General features: G+C 40.9%; 1 protein-coding gene and 1 long non-coding RNA gene across 11 annotated transcripts in view; one reads left to right on the top strand and one right to left on the bottom strand.

The window, feature by feature from the left end:
- The window catches only part of FOXP1 (forkhead box P1), a 734,927-nt gene that overhangs the window by 238,639 nt on the left and 475,694 nt on the right, over positions 1-20,594 (top strand). For all 10 annotated transcript variants that reach the window (XM_077276201.1, XM_077276197.1, XM_077276196.1 and 7 more), the window contains one exon: positions 3,142-3,232. The gene's annotated coding sequence lies outside the window, so the exon portion shown is untranslated. The remainder of the gene's footprint in view (positions 1-3,141; positions 3,233-20,594) is intronic.
- The window catches only part of LOC143787454 (uncharacterized), a 65,023-nt gene that overhangs the window by 30,763 nt on the left and 13,666 nt on the right, over positions 1-20,594 (bottom strand). The window contains exon 2 of the long non-coding RNA XR_013218374.1: positions 20,533-20,564. This is a non-coding gene — a long non-coding RNA (uncharacterized LOC143787454). The remainder of the gene's footprint in view (positions 1-20,532; positions 20,565-20,594) is intronic.

Raw genomic sequence — 20,594 nt, 5'->3', positions numbered from 1 at the left:
AAAAAAACAGCTTAGAGTTTTGCATTTATCCAACACTGGTGTGAAACGTATATGCTGATTTGGCTGGGTGAGAGGCCTTCGATTGCTTTCTAAGGGGGATTGTTTTTCCTTGCGGAGAGTGCCAAGCCAGTGTGAGGAGACTTGTAGGCCATGTAATACTCCTCTGAGAAGTGTGATCCATTGGAGTGCTGTGCTATGAGCTATGGCAGGCAGTCAAGGAAGCACAAGTGCCAGCTATGCCAAGAGTGATTGTATCTAGCCATGGTAGTGGAACGTTACTGCATTAAAACTTGCTGGAGAGAGCGTGGAAGCGCCTTGCTGCAGAGTGACTGAATGTTATGGGCTAAGTGGGAGAGGTGGGTTTTTTCAAGCCATTGGTCAGGGTTAGTAACCCAGTGGAGCAGCAGGACAAGATATGCCAGACGGCAAGTGGATAAGTGAGGATTAGGACAACAGGGAATGCAGGTAGGCAGGCAGATAAGAAAAGGAGGAAACATCAGACAACACAAAGTCAGGAGTATCAATTTTTATTTTATTTGCTTTTATAGCTCCAATAATTCCACAACTGTTTTTCAGAAATCATAATCACTGTTACAATCTAAATTCCCTATCAGTATCAGAGCTTCCCAAGCCAGAATACATGAAGGAAACCCACACAATTACAGGAAAAACAAGCAAACAGTGCTAACTACGGTTGAGCGACTTTTGCTTTTTTAGGATCGAGTCGGGTTTCGTGAAACCCGACTTTCTCGAAAGTCGGATCGTGTGAAATCGGCCGATTATTGTGCAAAGTCGGGTGGCCGACCGAAACACGAAACCCAATGCAAGTCAATGGGGATTTTTTTTTTTTTCTTTCTTCTCTCTCTCTCCTCGGACACAGTGTAAATCAGTACATTCCTCGGACTGTGTAAATCGCTACATCCAAAACGGTAAGATGGCGTTTCTACCCCCACCCCTTGTGACGCCGCAGAAAGCAAGACAAGACCTATGTCATCACGCTGCCCACACTCCTTCATTGGCTGAAAAAATGGCGGTTAAAGCGTCATACGAAACGCGACTTGGGCGCAAAGATCGCCGACCACATGGCCGACCCCACGCTGGGATCGGCTCAGGTTTCACGAAACCTGACTTTGCCGTAAGTCGGCGACTTATGAAATTGACCGATCCGTTTCGCTCAACCCTAGTGCTAACCACTGAGCCACCACCAATATAAACACGATCTATAGTTATATATTCGATCCAGAAAAGGCAGGAGACAAATGGTTGACAGCAGAGTTGTTTACTATCAGCAGACAGATGGTTAACGGCAGGGAGCAGTGATGAAGAGGCAAACTGGATACTTGATTTCAGAGAAGTATACTCACCATTGCAACTGCATTATAGTGTGAGCAGCACTAGTATAAGCGGAATAGAGTTTGTTATACTTCCAGCAGACAGATGGTTAACAGAGTTCAGAACTAGGAAGTAAATGTAGATAGTTAATAAATAAGCAGGAGTTTGGGAGATGAGTCAAGTGTATGGTGAGGCACACAAAGTACAAATGGCTACTCTTGCAAAGCTTACTGAATACTCGGACAGTACTTAGCTGACTGAGTCAGCCTAATGGGCCTTAGGTGATGATGTCAAAGGTAGTTGTTGGGTCGCAGTAGAAACCCGACTCAGACTTGGACAAACGGAACTGACTCCAGAGGAAACAGTCGACCAGTACAGTATCAATTTTTCCATAGTTGGGGCACTAGTGAGAGGTGTTACTCCTTTTGCCTCCAGAATATTGGTTACTGAGACTGAAACCATTGATAAACAATCTCGAATCCTAGGAAAGAACATAGGATCTGCCCATCGTTTCTGCCAGTGGAATTTGCGGCATGATCCAGTTCCCTTAGCGCATGTTCAAGTGATCACCAATGACCATCCTGATAGTGTGCCACTGAGTGACGTGATGCTCAAGAGAGAACTATTAGACATTTTGACACCATGATTAAGGGAAGTGGTTGGAAACTGCCTATTTGGGGTCAAGTGCCTGAACTTTTCAGTGGAATCATTGGGTTAAGTGTGCACCATTTATTCTTTCTGAGATCATCGTATGACACCCTGGGCTAAGGAACAATCCACTATTTGCTAAAATTAGGATAGCACCATGCTGGCAGTCCCGCCAGTAGGACCACCACGGACCTCGAGAATGGATTGATGGCCACCGCTCCAGTCATTGTCTTCGTGAACAATCTGAGAAAGCCCTATTCTTGGGATTGATGGGGTCCCATCTTGTGGATCGGTGACAAATTGCTTAAATGAGAATATACCTTTCAATTTAAGGGTGAAGCAATAAGTAAAAAAAAACTGTATCCTGCGATGATTCATCTTCCAGTGTGCAATATGAGGGCACGGGGAAGGGGGCACATCTTTTTTCCAGTGTTTGTACGGACTTGCAGACTTTTTGCTTATTTACAGTTTCTTTTAAGATGTAGAAAAAATAATAATTAGGTAAATCTCTGGATCATTTCATGCTTTTATTTCTCCTGATTAATGTAGCCGGGCGGCGGCGGCCGATGATCTGCGCAGACATGTAATCCTCAGAGTTTGTGTAGTAAAAATCCCAAGTGAAAAAGTTATGAATCCCAATTACCAGCAGCTCGCTACAGAAGCAGCGCGGCCAAGCCCAGATCCCTTTCTTGTCCCTATTTTTATTCTTTTCAGCACTTGCCAAGTGTAATTAAGGTATTTTATACAGCGGGATATTTGTCTGCCCATTGGAAGAATAAACGCGGAGTCAAATCATGTCTGAAGCTGTCAGGTTTTAGTCATCTTTATGGGTTGATACCTGGAAGCTCTTGACCTTTTCACCTTTAAAGAGCGCCACTGTTGTACCATAGGTTGTTCCTGGTACTGCAGCTCAACTTCAGTGCAGTAAGTGAGCCTTATCTGCAATACCAGGTACTGCCCATGGGCAGGAGTGGTGCTGATTTTGGGCTGCACTGATGTCCAGGGTTAGATCTTCCAAGTTTTGTAAACTCTGCATTAATGTATCAAGACTGCGACTTTATTTCACTCTGTTCTGTATCGTCAGCTATACGTATCGCTGGTATAGGATATTTCTATTGTTCACTGTGGACTGATCCATTTTCTTGTTTCTTTTGTTTGCAGCCTTAATCATTGTAAATTCCTCTAGTTTATGAAATGACAATCCCCCAATATTGAGGCTGCGGCAGGACGATGACATTGACAGGATTCTGAGGTGAGAACCTTGTGAATATGGATTAATAAATACTTTATTCTTTGTATGTGCTGAAAATCTTATAGAGTGATATGCAACGGATATTGTGTGTTCTGAACCCTGTATAGCACTGTTGGGCCCAAACACTTAAATGGTAAGTTTACTTTTATGTATAACCCCCCATTACACCATTCACTTGAAATACAGTACATCCTATATTATACCCCACAGCTGCACTCACTATTCTGCTGGTGCAGTCACTGTGTACATATATTACTTTACTGATCCTGAGTTACATCTTGTATTATACTCCAGAGCTGCACTCACTATTCTGCGGGTGGAGTCACTGTGTACATATATTACATTACTGATCCTGAGTTACATCCTGTATTATACTCCAGAGCTGCACTCACTATTCTGCTGGTGCAGTCACTGTGTACATACATTACATTACTGATCCTGTACTGATCCAGAGTTACATCCTGTATTATACTCCAGAGCTGCACTCACTATTCTGCTGGTGCAGTCACTGTGTACATACATTACATTACTGATCCTGTACTGATCCAGAGTTACATCCTGTATTATACCCCAGAGCTGCACTCACTATTCTGCTGGTGCAGTCACTGTGTACATACATTACATTACTGATCCTGAGTTACATCTTGTATTATACCCCAGAGCTGTTCTCACTATTATACCGATTGCTATTAGAAGCAGTCAACAGTTGTCAGATACACCACTAACCGAGCTCTTATAGCACTTGCATAATTATTAATTCAGCTATCGAGTATAATACAAGATCAGTTCAAGCTAAACAATGCAAAGTTACAGCGCATATTTTTTAATGAAAATTAATTATTTGAGTCTGGAAATCATTTTTACATTTTTTTGAAAATTTGGTTAATTGCAGACTAATCATAGTTAACACTGCAGTAAACAAAAAGCTCAAAAAGAGTTGACAAATGCAGTGAAAAGAGAATTAAATATTCATCACATTGTTTAATTTTTTACCTTTTTATTTGTTTTATGAATTGTGTTAATTTCTTTTGTGTAGAAATGTTTTTTGTTCAATATATTCTAAAAAAAAATATAGAAAGAACTGACAATAAATCTGCAATGGCGGCTGTCCCGTTGGCATATCTATGGGACGGACTGGAGATAGGAAAAACACAGGAACTTGTGTCTTCACTGGGAAACCTCTCCCTTTTCCTCTCGTTGTTTGAGTGACAGTGTTCATTTCAGACCAAACTTTAATGAGTCAGAAGTAAAAATAAAAAAGTCATTTGTAAGCATATAGCTTGTAATAGTGGTTGGTCCGATGTGTATTAAAGGGGTTGCCTAGGATTAGAAAAACTAAAGTGTCATGAATGATCGCTGGTGGTTTGCCCACTGATCCTAAAAATGGGAGTCCCAAAATCAATATATCGGTTGTGAGCATGTGCCGCTCCATTCACAATCAATAACCTAATTTAATTTTTGGAGGACTTGGCATGACTGTGACAGCTCCTCAACATTGAAATTGCAACACCAAGATGGAAAAGTCGTGAAATTCTGGAAATTTTTAGGTTGGATAGATGTGTTACTAATCTGCAAATTTTGAAAAAAATTCCAGAAAAATTTTCAAAACATCTGGATTTAGGCAGTCTGGAGTATGAGCCAAAAGAAGAAATCACCGAACTTACTGCCTCGACTGCTATCAGTGAGGTTATTAGCGGTCGTTTGAGGAGGATTCTGTCGTGCTGAATGCTCTTTGAGTACCACATCATCAAGACACGTTGCGGGCAGCACCCTGTGTAATCACCGACCAATGACCATCCCTGATGTGTTCGATAGGAGACAAGTCTGGAGATGCTGCAGCAATGAATGCACGTTTAGTCATGCTCACAGTAGCACGAGTGGCATGCGACCTGGAGCTGGCTCCTGGGACACTTTGAAGAAATGGCCGTATGATGGGCATGTGTTCTATGACCAAATCAATGTAACAACGCACTGTTATTGCACCTGGAATGAAGACTAGATGGGTTTTAATATATTGCTCCAATTCAATTTGACAGTGAATTATTATTTTAATAATTGGTGACATTTTAATATTGGTAATTGGTGAAACACCAGAGGGGTCAGGCTATCATACACTATGCCACCCCACACCATAATTCTGGGAGTAGGGCCAGTGTGACGTTCCCTCGTGAAGGTTTCTTCATGGCGTTGCCCAAGTGGTCTCACCAGATTAGAAGACTGGTGTCTAGTGATCCATTCTATGTTGCAAGTGCATTTAGATGTCACGTACCAAGCCTAAGGTGTCATACCATGTCTACACAAAGCATCAGAAGAGAAGTCCATGAAATTGGGCGAAGAACCAGGCAGCCAATTACAAGTGTCCGCTGACCTCACGCCATCCATCTCAAAGGTTATCATGTGAAGGACAAGATGGCAATGGAGGATGGAATGGTCTGTCCTCTTCAGCGATGACTTCTACTTTTGTCTTGGATGCAATGATAGCTGGAGATTGGTTTGGAGACCACGTGGACAATGCTATGAAGTGGCCTTCACTATGGCGCGTAAAAATATCCCGGGAGCCTTTCTTCAACACGTCAACGCTAGGCCACATGAGGCTCATTCTATTGGAAGACATCTTCATGACATTGCCTACTTGGTCTCTATACTACACTAATATTGCATCCAAGGCAAAAGTTAGAGCTCCGTTCCAGCCTACATTACTTCAATTTCCATCTGGAGACCCTGTGGGCAATGCCATGATGCGGCCTTTTCTAGGGTACGTAAAAAAATATCCCAGGAGCCTTTCTTCAACACGATAATGCCAGGCCACGTGTGGCTCGTTCTATTGGAAGACGTCTTCATGCCATTACCTACTTGGTCTCCAGACTTCATTAATATTGCATCCAAGACAAAAGATAGAACTCCATTCCAGCCGACATTACTTCGATTTCCATCTGGAAATCACATGAGCAACGCCATGAAGAGGTCTTTATATATGGTGTGGGTGTGGAATGGCAAAATGTATGGTAGCCAGACCTCTCGAGTCTTCATTCCAGCTACGTTGTCAGCTCGGTGTAACATTGATTTGGTTGTAAAACCTATGATGTGACCAATTCTCCAAAGTGTCCCAGAAGCTATTTTTCAGCCCAACAGCACCAGGCTGCATGTTGTTCGGCTGCTGTGAGCCTCCTGCATGGCATAAACCTGCTCCCATGACTGCAAAGTCTTTGGACTTGTCTCCAATTGAGCACATCAGGGTCGTCATTGGTCAGTGATCCCACAGGAGCTGCCAGCAGTGGCTCTTGATTATTTGCCCAAGTGGCAGAATGTTCCTCAGATGAGCACAGTAAGGGCGGGATTTCTGCTCTTGGCTCATACTCTATACTAAATGAATCGAGATGTTTTGAAAAAGTTCTTTCTATTTTTCCATTCTTTGCATATCAGTAACATGGCTATCCATCCTGTGATTTCCATAATTCCGCGGCATTTCCTTCTTTGCTTTGCGATTTCAGTGTCAAGGAGCGTATTTCTTCATCGCCCTTTTATTTGGCAATGTAACACCACACTTCTGCAGCTTCCTTCTGCCATAACGGCTAATCTTGTGTTTCCTTATTTGTCAATATTGTCACATTAGGAGATTCCTAGATATTTTGGGGGAAGCTTTGCGCTACGCAGTAGTTGACTTTTTGTCTAGCTGAGCAGTCAGTTGGGCCCAGTTGGATGACAGCAGCTCTAAATAGCAGGGATCGATGTTGCTGCTGTTTTTGTGTCGTTTCCTAATTTAATCGCTTTTTCCTGCATCTTGAATTAATTTGAGTAGTGTTCGCTATTGTAACTAATTAAGTGTAATTTCACACGTAGTGTTCTGTAATTAGTGTGACTCATACTTGGTAATAACCCCTCAACAGTTTTTAAACCAAAAGCATAGAAACGCACAAACAAGCCAATCCTGCGAGCATGCTTCATTAACACCGTGGGGTCCACGCATCCACACAGCGGAGCGTACTTCTCTCTACAAACCCTTGTTCTTTCACGTCGTTTGCATCCACATTAAACTTGTTAATAAAGCTTTACGTATTTGCTTAATATCCTATCAAAGATTTTAACGCTGTTTTCGAGCTTGGCGGAAATTTTTACACATGTTGCTCTCAGGAGGTCGCTCACAACAATGGTTCTGAGATTCTTACAATGTATTTATTGTGACTACTAAAACATATTTCACACCTCAATTATTTTTTTTTTATATACCGTATATTCCAAGAAGTGGGAAGAATTGGATACATATAAACATAGGAATTCTAAATCTGTAATTTTTTACAAAAGATTCTGTGCTAATCATGTTCTCCTTGCGCCACTTTTTAGGTTAGGCAACTTTTGTTCAACACTGGCTGCATGGAGTTATTGTGTCAGTTCCGTTCTAGGCAGTCAACTTTTCACTCCCCACTTCATAATTAGAAAGGCAACTTTTTGTTTCACTGTTTACACACCCTTCTTGTCCCACATCTTGGCTATGGAGGCAATGTTTTGTTGGACTGGTCACATGCTCTTCTAGTCCTACTTTCTAATTAGGGATGCAACTTTTTTAGCTGTCCCCTTGGTCTTTTTGCTCCACTTTGAATCTAGGGAGGCAATATTTTGTTGCTTATTTCCTAATTATTAAGGTCACTTTTGGTTAGCCTGGTCACATGCACTTCCTGATCCTCTTCCAAATTTGAAATGTAACCTTTTGTTCTACAGGGCGCAAGCCCTTTTTGCTTCATTTTCTATTTTGAGAGGAAAATTTTTGTAAAACTGGGCACATCCTCTTCATGCCCGGGCTGTTGAGTCGGTAAGCCAAACCACCGACTTGGACTTCTCATTTACTCTGACTTTCGACTCCAACCTTTTAATTAGGGAAGCAATTTTTTTTTTGACTGGTCACATGCTCTTCTAGTCCTACTTTCTAATTAGGGATGCAACTTTTTTTTTAGCTGTCCCCTAATTAAGGTCACTTTTTGTTAGCCTGGTCGCATGCTCATTTACTCTGACTTCCGACTCCAACCTTTTAATTAGGGAAGCAATTTTTTGTTGGACACGTTAAGTGTTCCTCTTGCCCTGCTTCCTGATTATCTGGTTTTGTTCAACTGGCCACATGGACTTTTTGCTCATTTATTAATTAGCGAGACAACTTTTTGAAAGACAGGACATGCACTATATTTGTCCCACTTCATAATCAGGGAGGCAACTTTTTTGTTAGAGACTGTTTATACGCTCTTCTAGCCCAACTTCCTTTATTAGTGAGACAACTTTTTGTTATTTCCTCACTTCTTACTTGGGGTGGCAACTTTTTTTTAGTAATGGGATACACTCTTCTTGTCCCACATTCCAATTAGGGTGACAACTTTTTTTGGACTGGTAACTTTGTGTTCGACTGTCCACAGGGTCTTCTTCTCAGACTTCTTAATTTCTTACTCTCTTCTTGACTATTTTTTTTAGTAACAAATACCAGACTTCCATATTTGTCTTCTTCGGTAGCCTGGACATGTAGGGCAAGTGTTTTCGCCACCAGTCCTTCTCCTTGTTGTTGACATCATTGATTCCTTCCAAGAGTTGTGTCCTAGTCTAAACACTGGTGGAAGCCTGTTTGGTGGGGATCACTATTATTTAGTTTTTATTTTTGTCCAAAAGCCATAATACCTGTACCTTGTGCGGTTCTCCTAAACTGAGCTGAGGGCGGCACAGTTGCCTCATAGCTCTGGGATTGTGGGTTCAAATCCAGCCAAGAACAACATCTGCATTGAGTTTGTATGTCCTCCCCATGTTTTCAAGGGTGTCCTCCAGGTACTTCGGTTTCTCGAGAAGCCAAATATGTACTGTTATGGTTCTCAATGGCAAGAGAACATAGCCCAGCAAACATACGAACTAGCTCTTGGAAGGATGGAAACTAAACTGACCATGAACTAAACCTGCCGCACAACTAACAGTAGCCGGGTAGCGTAGCCTGCGTTTTATCCCTAGACGCCCAGCGCCGGCCGGAGGACTAACTAATCCTGGCAGAGGAAAATATAGTCCTGGCTCACCTCTAGAGAAATTTCCCCGAAAGGCAGACAGAGGCCCCCACAAATATTGGCGGTGATTTTAGATGAAATGACAAACGTAGTATGAAAATAGGTTTAGCAAAATTGAGGTCCGCTTACTAGATAGCAGGAAGACAGAAAGGGCACTTTCATGGTCAGCTGAAAACCCTATCAAAATACCATCCTGAAATTACTTTAAGACTCTAGTATTAACTCATAACATCAGAGTGGCAATTTCAGATCACAAGAGCTTTCCAGACACAGAAACGAAACTACAGCTGTGAACTGGAACAAAATGCAAAAACAAACAAGGACTAAGTCCAACTTAGCTGGGAGTTGTCTAGCAGCAGGAACATGCACAGAAAGGCTTCTGATTACAATGTTGACCGGCATGGAAGTGACAGAGGAGCAAGGCTAAATAGCGACTCCCACATCCTGATGGAAACAGGTGAACAGAGAGGATGATGCACACCAGTTCAATTCCACCAGTGGCCACCGGGGGAGCCCAAAATCCAATTTCACAACAATGTACTGTATTATATAACTGTCACGGGGTCCTTCTCTGGTACCACACAATCAACAGAGCCAGCGAAGAGCGAACAATCCCAAGACCTTTATAAAAAAATACGAAAGGTCCATATACGATCTACCACACAAAGGATAGAATAGTCCAGAACACGAATGCAGTTCAGTAACAGGATAAAAGTCCAACAATCCAGCAGACAGAGGAAAGCATAGTCCATATACTCTCCTTTCTCTCTGAGATGCTGTGAACACATCATCATTTCACACTGGACTGATCTGTGTCTCACCTCCCTGATCTTTTAAAAGTCTCCCTCCTCATTCACAGGTCAGGAGGGGGAAGGTCTCAGGGGCTCATTGTTTCAACAAGCTAGGTCAGCATGTCATTAGCATATTAGCAGACAATACAGTGCTGTTGGGGCTGATATCAGATGGCAGCAACAGCCATTCATCACTTAGCAAATAACTCCTTCTACAAGAGAACACTATGAAAATAAGTAAAATAGAAATATACACAAAAATGATACCCACATAGCATATCACACCATCACAATTACTATAAGTTAATTTGGAATATAGTTTGAGATCAGGGACCAATGTGAGTGTCCATCTACATAAAGTACTGCAAACTATATTGTTGCGCCATGTAAAAGAAATACGAAAGGCCCGTGACATCCCATAGTGATCGTATTTTTGTAGAATCAAAGGAGAAAGGTATTGCAACCAAAATATGGAAGAGAAAGTGGCCTCATTGTGTCCAATTCTATTAGAAAGAATGGAGTGGCAGTGCACAAGAACGACCTCTCCGTTCATACTCTCTCTTTAGAACCCTCGTTCTTGGCATCGGCAGAGGGGAACAGACGTCGGACTCACAGGGATCAAAAAGTTGTCCCCTCTCCCTTGGACAGGGGATAACTTTTAACTTAATAACTCCCCTTTAAGTGTTAAACATTTTTAAGATGTTTTTGTCTTTTTTTTTTTAACCCTTATTGTAATCACTCAGTGTTGTTATAAACTAGAAGCCTGCCTTTCGATAAGTCGGTCACTCATGTTCGGCATTATTCTTCCAAATCAGCAGATGAGCGAAACAGAGAAAACAGAGGTCATACCGAAAAGCATCATCGGGAAGGGGGGGGGGGGGGGAATGCCCCTCTGTTCCTGGACCAAAAAGTCTTATGCAAAGTTGTTTTTTTGTATTTTGCCAAGCCGAGTTCTTATTTCTGCCACAATGATTAATAACATGTAACATATTGAAACTCTCACAAAAGCTGATAGAACCTATGTTGCTTAATGTATAATAATAATTAGTCTTTGCATGAATCAAGAAGGTTTTTTTTGCCAAGGTGTTTGCCCACCCAACCTTTTTTTTTTTATTGAATTTTTGAAGAATTTGTGGTTTTACAATTTCTCAGATTGACTGTGACTAACACTATAGTTTTCGGGGTTTATAAATTTGGTTCAAGGTGTTCCAGAGAAAATTGCAAGTGCCAGATATTGTAATGAACACGCTGGGAAGCCGTCCTTTCTTGTTCTTAAAGAGGAGCTCGATAAAGAAAGGAACTTCTCAGTTTTTGGGTAGAAGATCTTGCAATCCTGAACTCTTAAACCTCAAATTCTTTACACCTCAGCTAATATTCATGTGCCTACTTAGAAAACTTGAGGTGTCCAAAAAGAGCACATGAATATCATCTATGAGCCAGAACAGAGAACCATGGCAATGTAAGGCTCATTGTCTGGAGTTCTCAGTGCGAGCATGTAGCACATTAATGCCTATTTATTTGAAGGGTAGACTGTAATACCACACCTTTCCTGTTTGGGTCACTGCAGGAAAAATTAGTGGCTGCCTTCAGCTCAACAGTGGATCATTGGGATTTTTTTTTACTACACTTGTGATTAGGAGATCACCAAATGTTTCTCTTTATAAATGGGGCCTTTTTCCTGCTTATCTCATAGTTTTCTTTAACATTGAAAAGTTTGGGATGGAGCTTCGCTTAGTCTCCATTGTCTATAGAGCAAAGGGAGAAGGTCTCAGCTGCAGCAAGCAGTTTCTGTTGTATGTGTAGACATGGAACTGGGGAAGGAAGTCAAACTTAAACCTCAACCTAAAACGTATTTAGATACCCCTGTGACTGATCGACTGATCTCATTCTCTATGTTCCATCACCTTCATCACCATTGTCTAGGAAGAAGACTTCATTGCAGTCATTGAAAAACTCAAAATTGCATATGAACTTTTTAGTTTCTACTATAATGTGCATAGTGACCTCCCGACTTATCAATGACAGATGATAAGGATCCGGCATGTCCAATTTTTGACTGCCGATCCTTTTGTTCTCCAAACGATAAGCCGCCGCTAGAGGAGTTTGGCAACGACTTTTTCATACAGGACACAAGCGCACTCCTCTGTACTGAAGTGTCAGGAGAGACAAATGCTGGACAAACACTATTGTGTATGTGGAGCTTCTTTTCTTGTTAATGAGTTTCAAGATGCACAGGTGCAGAACTGGACAAGGGTTTTCAGAAAATATAGACGTCAAAGAGTTAGCGGATCCTTCTGTTATGATCCTACGGTGCTAGCAACATCAGAAAGTTGCAAAAAAGTGTCCTCCTTGCTTCTTTTTTTTTTTCAGAGGTTGCCTTTTTAATGTGGAACAAAAAGCATCATGGCAAAGGCATACGCAGGGTGAAATAAGTATTGAACACTTCACCAATTTTCTAAGTAAATCTATTTCTGAAGGTGCTATTGAAATTCAATTTTCACCAGATGTCAGTAACAACTCATCTAATCCACACAGGCAAAGCAATCAAACTATAGATGTCCATAATTAAGTTTTGTGTAATAATGACAAATTACACAGGGAAAAAGTATTGAACATGATTACTGAAATGTATTTAATACTTTGTACAAAATCCTTTGTTGGTGATGAAGCTTCAAGACGCCTCCTATATTGAGAAAGTAGTCGCAGGCATTGCTCAGGTGTGATTTTGGCACATTCTTCCACACAAACACTCCTGAAGGTCCCATGGGCTCTTTGAACTCTGAGCTTTAGTTTCTTCCATAAATTTTCTATTGGATTCAGGTCCAGTGATTGTCTGGGCCCTTCTTGACGTTTTATTTTCTTTCTTTAAAACTAATTGAGAGTTTCCTTGGCTGTGTGTTTTTGGATCATTGCCTTGCTGAAATGTCAACCCTCGTTTAATCTTCATCATACTGGTAGAAGGCAGCAGATTTTTATCAAGAATATCTCTTCATATAATTGAAGGAAGGATGAAAGAACACATAAGAAGTTTGCCAGTGCCGTATACTGAAAAACAGCCCCACACCATGATGTTCCCACCTCCAATCTTCACTGATGGAATGGCGTTTTTGGAGTGATATGCAGTGCCTTTTGACCTCCAAACATGGTGTGTATTATGGCATCCAAAAAGATAAATTTTTGTCTCATCTGACCAGACTATATGGTCCCAGTATTTCACAGGCTTGTCTAAATGTTGTTGATCAAACTGTAAATGCGCTTGAACATGCTTTTTGTTCCAGAATGGAGTCTTGCGTGGTGAGGGTACATACTGGCCATTACTTATAGTTTTCTTTGAAACAATTCTGTCTGCTGATTCCAGGTCTTTCTGTAGCTCTCCACAGGTGATCATTGGCTCTTGGACAACTCTTTTGATAATTCTTTTCACTCCTCAGGCTGAAGTCTTGTGGGGAGCACCTGGTCATGGCTGGTTTATGGTGAAATAATGTTCTTTCGACTTCCGGATTATGGCCCTTACAGTGAAATTCTTCTGTAACGAATACCATCAGTATGTTATACAATAATAAGGTTGCAAAGATCTTGAGACAGCTCACTGGTTTTACCCTTCATGAGATGCTTCTTGTGTGGCACCTTGGTAGAGAGACACGTTTTTATAGGCTATCAGTTGAACCAGCTAATAATTTTCACTGAGTGGCAGGATTACTTTCTAATTACTGATAGATTTCAACTGGTGTCAGGACTTTCCGTGACTTTTTTGCGCCTCTCTTTTTTGATATGTTCAATACTTTGTCCCTGTGTCATTTCTCATTAATGCACATAACTTAATTTATGGACATCTATTGTTTGATTTCTTTGCCTGTGTGGATTATATGGGTTGTGACCAACACCTGGTAAAAATGTCATGTCAATAGCACCTTTAGAAATAAACTTACTTAGAAAATTGGTGACTTGTTCAATTCTTTGGTGGCTCATTTGTCTCCTCTGAGACTTCAGGCAGAAAGGGACATACATTTTGCCTATAAGTAGAGGAAACTTGGAAAGGGTTCACGGTAAAGGTGTATATGCTGCCGAAGCATTCCATGTAGCTGTGTATCCAAAAGTCGGCTGAGATGGCTGTTGGCCAAACCGTTGGTCGAAGCGTCATTTTCTGACAGCCATTTAATGTTTATGGGCGGCTTTAGAGTGGTTTTCACTTTCAGCAGCCCTCTTTTCTACAAAGGATGTGTAGTTGGTGGGGAAAATAGGCATTGGGCACCACTGATCACAAATTGAATGTAGCTAATGGTAAAAGCCAACAATTCCAAGGGTTCCAATTGACATTTTTGGTATATAGTACCTTGTATACTCCCTTTGCATTACGGTACCAAATTTTGTGACCGTAAAAAATAAAATTGACAATTTTAGCTCATTTTTTTTAATTAAAAAAATAAATCCTGTAAAATACACTCTTGATAACATTTCTCATACTAGTTTCCAGCTATTAACATACGCCCCATGACCAATTCTAGGTAGAAACATATTTAGAATTGAGAGTCCTCAGTGGTTGATACCTTTTAATGGCTAACTGAAAAGATGGTAACAAATTGCAAGCTTTCGAGACTACATACGTCTCTTCATCAGGCAAAGACTAAAACAAATTCTGAAGAATCACATATTTATGCACAACATAGTATAGAAAAAAAAAAAAGGGGAAAAAAACCATGGATAAGCCAGGTGACATGAAGCAGAATTACCATGGGTGATAAACAGTTATGTCCATAAATATTGGGCCAATTCTTAGATAAGGATTGTTTTATTGTCCTGTGATTAGGGTCTCTGTTGTGATGACCCCACATGGTCTGATGGGCAAGTTCCTTAGTTAATGTAAAAAGACATAAATCCGTGTGACACATTCATTCCTGCATTTAGAGTGTCAAAGGTCGTCATCAGTTTATATTCCCAGACTCTCCTGTCTTTCTGCGATTTGAAGTTACCTTTTTAATACAAGTAATTTCATGTCCATAATGTTATGATCGGGGAGACAGAAATGTATTGCCACAGGTAGATCCATTCTTTTTCCTATACTATGTTGTGCATAAATATGTGATTCTTCAGAATTTGTTTTAGTCTTTGCCTGATGAAGAGACGTATGTAGTCTCGAAAGCTTGCAATTTGTTACCATCTTTTCAGTTAGCCATTAAAAGGTATCAACCACTGAGGACTCTCAATTCTAAATATTTTTCTATCTACTGGCTAACACGGTACCAAGATATATTTCTTTCCTGTATCAATTCTAGGTAGAAATTCTTAAAACATTATCTGTCTCCTGAAACCTGCTGTGTGATCATCCCTCTAATAACAAAGCATAAATCTAGCTTTGCCATTTTTCCCTGCAGGACTGTGTGGAAGTTGGGGAGACATTGTTTATTTTGGAGGACTAATTAATGGTGGGAAAAAAGAAACAAAAATGTTGCTGGTTTCTCGTACCTATTTTTTTGTGACTCACATTTCCAGGCAGAATTACAGATTTTTTTTTTTTGTTTTGCTATATGTTGAGTCTTTTCGGTCTCTTAGATATAAGATGACACTCATCTTATATCTAAGACTGTGCACCCATTATATCTTTGTACGTGTCATTGGTCAATTTATTCCTTCAAGGAGTTGACTGGTTTTGAAAACCCATTTTATAAGAAAAACTATTAGGAAATTTTGAGTTAGTACAAGGGATCCTCACCCATTAGCTGAGGCAGAAATCGACTACAAAGAACAGATTGTACCTAAAAAAGAAGAAAAAAAAAATCCGTTTCGCAGAGTCCTGTGAATTAAAACAAAAAGTCCAAGAAACAGAACTAGGTCAGAACTTAAATACAGATAATCAAAGGGAATCTTATAGAATCCAGGACTCGCAAAAGACGTCATAGTTTTCCAGCAGTGATGGCTTTTCCGCTATTGATTAAGCCGGTTTCGGTCATATATAAAGTATTTTATTTTAAAGTGTCTTGGCTCGTTGTTATTGAAAGTTTTTTTTTTTTCCAACTTATTCGTTTTGTAATTTTTTTATTTCATAAAAGTAGGCGAATGTGTCATGTTCTCTACTGTTTATAAGTTTTGATCAGAAAACTTTTTGATTTTTTCTTTAAACACCTTTTGGTATAACTCTATAGCTCTATTACTTTCTGATCTGCTTTGATACTTGGATGCTTTGTAAGTATAATAAACTTAGATCCCAATAGAAGTTGGTATGGAGTCTTTAGTCTTTATTTTTCCAACATCTAGGATCTTGGGGAACAGATGGCATTTGATGCGGTGCCATCTCTTGTAGCAACCGTGACACTTGACACACACTGTGTTTTCTTTGTTTCCGTTATTAAAGAAGTGCAAAAATCTTGGAAAAATCATTCTCCACGATGTCCTTACGACCCCCATGCACATGAGAGTAAAGTCTGTCAAACCGGCCGATGCCAACACAGAGAGAAGGGTCCATCCCATGGGATTTCCAATGGTTGATTAATTTGGTCTCTGGGAAATAAACTGGGGGAAAAGTCTGATGGGGACAGAGGCTCTCAGAGAATACAGACTATTGACTAAGCTAAACATTCTTATGTATGTGGGGCTTGGGAGAAGGTGACGTCCGAACGATCGTTTATCATAATGGGTACGCGAGGCTTTATGTTGCATTTTTTCAGAGTTTCTCTGGAGGACTTAGCGTGCCATTGTGGGATGTAGACTGCACATTGCCTTCCATTGGAACAATGTAATACTTAAATTCTCCTGTGATGGTGCTGCTCAGCAACTACGAATGCCTTGCTCCTTCTTACCCTCGAAAATCTGCTACATAGAGTGAGGACACCCACAGATGAGAGAGTTTGGGGTCTGGATGAAATTCATCCAACTAACATCTTATAGGAAAAGAACTGTGGGAATGGAAATGTTTTACAAATTACTACTGATCTTTAGTCTTTCTGCACCTTCTGCACCTTAATTGGCTGCTTTTTGACCAACGTAATGGGGTTGTCCACATTGGACTACCTCTATTTGTTCCTATGATCCCTAAACAATAAGCTGTCCCCTAGCATGGAGTCATGGACACCTGGCAATGTGTCCGGCTGGCCTGCAACTCCTTTGCAGGTGAGATTTAGCATTACACGGTGCCCATTTCAATAAATGGCAATGCAGGACAGGACTGGTCCTCCGGAGCAAGAGACGTCAATGTAACTGCTCTTCAACTCAGAATTCCCTAATGGGGTGCTTGGTAGTGAGTTTTCTAAACTAGGCATCCCTTTAAAGTAGAACGGCATTTTATTAAAGTGAACTGTTAAATCAAGGGATGGGGCTTAGCGCTGCACTAAACTGGTGCAGTCGGTGAGGGTGCCTGTTGCATCCAGCTGCCTTATAGATAGAGAAATCAATGTTTGTGAACAAGGGAGGGAGCTTTTATTTACAAATTCCAGGATAACATTTCCTTATAATTTATTAGGGTTTATTTTTTTGTAGATTTTGTATATCGGAACACTACTGAAGTCTCTTGTTGATGTGTTTTACCTTGCATATTGTTACACTTGCTCCTTTCTCATGTGACTCATAGGATGTGGCCGGCTACTTTTTTCAATATCTTCAAGAGAAGCATTTAATAAAACAAACATTAGTTTGATTAGCCATGCATCAAGTCTCCTGAATGTCCATGATTTACTTTGCGCTGTAGAAAAACCTTCCTGCAGTTAGATCCCCCCTCCCCCCACGTCAGATGTAATCAAGTATGCTTGACCGCTGTTGCAAAGAGTAGACATCCGTTCACTCCGGTGCACCATGCATATAAACATGTTGTGGGGAAGAAGCAACATTGTAACTATCATGTAAAATCACACCTGTTTCTCTTGAATGTTTGTTCGTCGGATCTGTATAAATAAAGTTCAGTAACGAGAGCACGGTTCGGGGATGTAGCAAATAAAAATGGCCCGCCAGTTCCCGCAGTTGACGAGATCTAAAGAAATATGTATCCCAAGTTGGGTACCTTAGCCAAAACTTTGTGCAAACATCTACTTTTTTTGTTGTTGCTAGATTGTTTCTAGAACAGGTCCAAATAAAAGGGAAAATTGTTTGCAAAATCAGTTACAGTTTCGACTTTTTCCTTGGCGAAATGGGAGGAACTTACAAAAGTCTTGCAATTTGGTATTTTTATGTTCGTTAGTGTCATTTTGTTATTATTAGATATTCAATTTTTTTATAGTTTTACGCTGTTGATAAAAAGTACTAACCTGCTGGACTTAGAAAAGGGGAAGTGGCACATGATTGCAGGATCTGACTACACTGGTAGTCTGTAACCATGGAGCCACGCACAGCGCTACAAAAGGAGCTGTACGGTCCTGGCCAAGAGTTTTCAGCCTGACACAAAGTTTGGTTTTCACAGTTCGCTGCTTCGGTGTTTTTAGATCTTTTCGGATGTTTCTTTGGTTGCTGAAGTACAATTATCAGCATATAAACAATGTTTAAACTTTTATTAATAAATATATCAAGGTTATGAAAAACCCCTCAGTATTTCTCCTTATTTTTCAAGACTTCTCCCCTTCGCCCTGGCAGCTGGATATCAGCTTCTGAGTCAGATCCAGAATGATGACTGCCCATTCTTGTCTCATCAGAGCTTGGAGTTGTGTTTTTTTGTCACTTTTTGAGGATTGACCACAGGTTCTCAATGGTATTGAGATCTGTTGAGTTTCTTGGCTGTATATCTAAAATGTAAATGTTCTGTTCATCGTGCCACTTAGTTATCACTTTTGCCTTGTGATATGGTCTACATCGTGCCGCAAAAAGCATCAACATCACCACATTGCTCCTTGATGGTTGGGAGAAGTTGCTCTTGGAGGAGATTTTGACCCCATTCTTTATTCATGGCAGTGTTTTTAGGCAGAATCGTGAGCACGCCCCCTCCATGGATGAAAAGCCCCCACCCATGAACCCAAAGGTACAGACTTGCCTGTCAAGAAGAGCAGCAAGGAAGCCACTTTTCTCCAAGAAAAATATCAAAGACAAACTGACATTCTGCAGAAAGTACATCAATTGGACTACAGAGGATGGGGGGTGGAGGGGCTAGAGTTATCTCCTCTGATGAAGACCCCCTTAGACTAGGACATCTAGAAAAGGTCACAAACCTGTCCCGATCACTCACCCCTGTCCGCTAAAGTCTGTTGTGTTCGATGTCAGACTTTGCACATAGCTCAGGCTCATCCCATGATCCCATGTTATCATCTGCCTGGGCCTATATAAGGCTCATCAAGACACACAACTATGTCTTGGTTTTAAGACTTTAGTGTTCCTGAGTCCTGTCTGCCTGCGGCTTCCAGTGTATCTGCCTCCTGTCTGCAGTCTCCAGGATGTCTCCTGTTTACCTGCAGCCTCCAGTATCTCTGCTACCTGTCTGCGGTCTTCCAGATGTCTCCTGTCTGCCTATGGTTTCCAGTGCCTCTGCTACTTTTCTACGGTCTCCAGTACGTGTCCTATCTGCCTGCTGCTTCCAGTGTCTCTGCTACCTGTCTGCGGTCTCTAGTATGCCTCCTGTCTGCCTGTGGCTTCCAGTGCCTCTTCTACCTGTCTGCGATCTCCAAGATGTCTCTGGTATGCTTGCAGTCACCAGTACCCTTGCTTCCTGCCTCCGGGGTGTCCCTCCTGCCCATGTGCCCTCCTGGACCTTGGGCTTGGAGGATTCACCTCACCAGGTAAGTCAAACAGAAGAAAAGGTGAGCACTGCCATGTATGCCAACAATAAAGCATCCCGAGACCATTTATGATTGGGGAGCTGTTCATCCATGGAGGGGGCTCACTCACATTTTTGCTTAAGAACACTGCCATGAATAAAGAATGTGATATTAACATCCTCGAAGAGCAACTTCTCCTAACTATTCAACAGCAATTTGGTGATGAGCAATGCATTTTCCAGAGTGATGAAGACAATGTCACAGGGCAAAAGTGATAACTAAGTGGCTCGGTGAGCAAAATATTGACATTTTGGGTTCATATCTAGGAACCTCCTCAATCCCAGAAATTGTGATAAAGTCTTAGCATTAATTAGGCAAAAATGAGTAGTTTTCGGTCAGGATTTGGAACAGAATCTGATATCCAGCTGTCAGAGCGAAGGGCAAAAGCCTTGAAAAAATAAGGGTCAACACTGTAAATATTGAGTCCATTGGGTCTATTGTAATCATAGAATCATTGAATGAAAAGATCTAAAAACACTGAAGCAGCAAAACTGGGAAAACCAAAGTTTGTGACAATCTCAAAACGTATGCAAAACTGGATTTTTTTAAATAAGACAAAGTTGCCTAATTTTTTTTTTTATTCCCAGTGCATTGGAGCAATAATCATAGGGATGCATAATTCTACACACCCTTTAATTACATAGGAGTATATCAATTGACCATAAATCTCGAAACAAGCTGAATTTCCAGAACACCCACTCAACGTTGTAAACATTTTCTTCGTTTTCAGCAATCCCATAATGTAATATTTATTTTACCTTGTGTCACCTTCCAACGCCGACAACTTTTTCTAAAAAAAAAAAAAAAAAAAAGGATTTAT

Source organism: Ranitomeya variabilis, chromosome 8 (genome assembly GCF_051348905.1).
Source record: "Ranitomeya variabilis isolate aRanVar5 chromosome 8, aRanVar5.hap1, whole genome shotgun sequence".
Lineage (NCBI taxonomy): Eukaryota > Metazoa > Chordata > Amphibia > Anura > Dendrobatidae > Ranitomeya > Ranitomeya variabilis.
Note: the sequence above shows the minus strand (reverse complement) of the source record. Positions and strands in the feature narration are given on the sequence as shown.